The sequence below is a fragment of the Zea mays genome, chromosome 5 (genome assembly GCF_902167145.1).
Source record: "Zea mays cultivar B73 chromosome 5, Zm-B73-REFERENCE-NAM-5.0, whole genome shotgun sequence".
Lineage (NCBI taxonomy): Eukaryota > Viridiplantae > Streptophyta > Magnoliopsida > Poales > Poaceae > Zea > Zea mays.
This window is the reverse complement of record NC_050100.1, coordinates 146,839,889-146,843,200: the sequence shown is the minus strand read 5'-3', so window position 1 is coordinate 146,843,200 and position 3,312 is coordinate 146,839,889.

Sequence of the window (3,312 nt, the reverse complement as noted above, 5' to 3'; positions counted from 1 at the left end):
ACCTATTAAGTTAGTTTTTGCCATTTAATTTGCAATATGCTTAAGGTTAAGAAAAATAGAAAAGGTGATTTAAATAATAAACCAGAGGGCACCCCTATTTTTGTTAGAGTACTTATTCAATGTAGTTTACTAGAAAAATCTATTATACCCTGGTTTAGTATGAAATAAGTAGGATCCCTTTTATTTCAAGAAAACAAGGAAAACTTAGAAAAACCCTACAAAAATAACCCCAAGGTGAAAGCACCCCAACCCTTGGGATAATTAATGTTTTGTTATTAAGAACTTAGGAAAAATATGAAATCTGTTGTTTGACATTTTTCAAATGATAATGTAGTAGAAAGTGCCTTTTTGGCATTTAACTTTAGAAAATCATAGCTAAATGACCACCCCTTAGCTTTCTAGGATTTTTGGCACAGAAGCCTATTATTACTGTTAGATGCCAACAAAAATAACCCTTAGGGCAGAACTCACCTCTAATTAAGAGATGTAGTGCAAAGTGGCCCATTTTACACAACTTTTGTTATTTTTGTCTAAAGCATAGTCTTTTTATTTTAAACCTAAGATTCCTAGAACAGGCTATAATGACCAATGGCAACCCACTGTAATTTTTACAGAATTTTTGGAAAATATTAAACCACTGTCGTAGTTCAGACCTACACTAGAAACCATAAATAGAAAATAAAGAAAGGGAAATATGAATAATAGAAAATTAGTGTCATCCTAAAACTCTTTATAACTTGTCCACTGAAGTATATAAAGGCAATACCCATTCCCTATGCCTATCCCTAGCAAAACCTAAACCTAGAAGTGATAAGCATAAACCATTAAAAGCCACATATGACCCGGAAACCCTAAGTTACTCATTAACTTAGTTTTTCTTCTCTTAGCATAATGTTATTAAATCCTGCATAATCATGACATACATGTTCATTGCATTTCGATAGACTGTAACCTTGCTGACGGAGAGTACGTCCTCGTGCCGGAGCAAGGAGCTGCTCAGGAGGTAGCCCCAGATCCAGCACTAGAGCCTGCACCAGAGGACCTGCCTGCCACTGCTTTGGAAGGCAAGCCCTGGTTTTATGCATAACCTGTTATTTATGCTATTTTACTATACTTAATGATTGTAGGTTTGATTGTGCACTTAAGTGTAGGAGTTGTTTGAAACCCTAGTTGCATGATCTCAGGAATCCTATTGAGATGAATACTAGCATGCTAAGTCGAGTAGCTGCTTTATTAATTAGGATCTCGGTAGAAGTCGAGTGATTTTTCTAGCACTAGCGCGAGGTCAGGAATTGGCTGTATCCACTTTCTTATCATATTGATGTTGGTTTGTGGGCAACAATCCATGGGGATTGGTTGTCTATGGGATAAAACTTGGAATAAGGATTAAGGTGTGGTACCGTGTGTCAAGCGTTTGAACGTACTAAACACATACCGAGAAATATGGTAAATCGGTAAGCCTAGTACCTGAGTGAAACTGCCCACAGACTTTGCTCCTCACGCGACCTGAGACGTGGTCTCCCATTCCGGTTATGGTGGGTACAAGTGCGGTCACTGCACGACGGCAGTCGGGGTCAGTGAGGCATTGTACGCCAAGGCGGTGAGCCCTGATCTGTTGCCAGGGAATCGATGGGGACGGTTGATGTGTGTGGGGACGGAGTGCCTCGCCATGTCGTGTGTTTAGGTTTACCTTGCAAGGATTAAAAACTCGATTCGAATCGTCTGCTTCTCGCAGCTAATGAGACTGCTTGATCCATGCTGCTACATTGAGTAACAAGTGGAATTGTGATGAGATGATACAAAATGTTGATTGCTAAAAATGTTTGCTACCATGTATGAGTAGATAGTACATCTTTAGCCTTAAGAGAGTCACACTTAATTTGACAAAGTTAAAAACTTGTTTTAGAAACTCAGCCAGTGCTTTTGGCAACCAAACCCCACAGCCAAACAGCTGCATGTCTAGAGGTAGAGGAGTAGACTCCTCACACCGGGTAAGTCTAGCTGAGTATTAGTATACTCAGCCTTGCTTGTGGCATAATTTTTACAGGTTCTCTGGAGGACATGGTTGCTGGAGTGACTTGGCCGTCCATCTTGCCACCGGGTTGGACTGTCGAGTGGGACCCTACCTCGGCTGAGGAGGAGCATGAGGAGTGATGGGACAGGCTTCCCCATCTCTCTGTTTATTTATCGTTAGTTTTATTCCGCTGCACTTCGAACAATGATGACTACTTTTGCAAAACTCCGATGATGATGTAATAATTTAATACTCTTTAATGCATGGTTTTATGCTTTATTGTATTTGCTCTGTGACTCACCATCGAGTGAGATTGTGGTACTTGATCCTGTCAGTGGCCGTGTCGGACTAGATCCGAGGGATTGACAGGTTATTCCCATTTAAGTGTGGTCTAGCCTCTAAGGCGGGACTTAGGCACTTAAGTTGGAATAATTCGGGCAGTTCTGCCACAGTGGGCAGTTGGACTGGTGCTGCGTTGGGCTGGGCGAACCATGAGGGTTGTTGGATGCCGCCCCAGATTGGCCCTACACAGATAAGAGATTGCATGTGTTATATCAGATGCATTACCAACATCTAACTACAATTTTGATACTCACAGGAGTATGGAATAGAGCGGAGTCAACTGCAGGGAACAATGGAGGTGGCGGAGCGAAACCCTGTGCGGTGCCAAGGCTCTGCATGTACTGGAACATCTCCGCCATCCTCTGATGATCTGCCTCGTGAGCCACCCGCTCCGCCTCCCGCTCCTCCATCATCCTCGCCTCCATCTCTTCTAGTTGGGTCTGTAATATTACAAGCCAACGTTATAGTAACTCAAAGAGAAGGTATATAACTCAAGTAAGGACGAGTTACAAAAACACTAACCTCGAGTTACTGTATGCGATGCTGTGAGCTGTCGTGCCGAGGTCGTATGGCTGGACTCGAGCCCGTGCTCCTTGCTCGCACCTGAGACAGAGTGGGAGTGGAGGATGAGTCGATTGCCCCGTCGGCAATCCAGTACCGTCCATGTCTCTTGCCTCCTCCGACCCTCATGAGCACATCGGGGTCGATCTGCTCGGTGCTCGGATCATATTCTGGGCCATGGACCTCCTGCGCCATGGCGGTGTAGTCATGAAGGTGGCTGTAGACGGCGGGGTTGGTGTAGGCATCGGGCCCGTCATCCGGGTTGTAGGTGACGTCGGACGTCGCCTTGCCCTTATAGGCCATAGCATAGGCCAAGAAGATGGAGCAAGGGCGGCCACCATGTGACGCCGACTACAAGAAAACCAACGAGATAGTTAGAAATAATATTGGCCCAG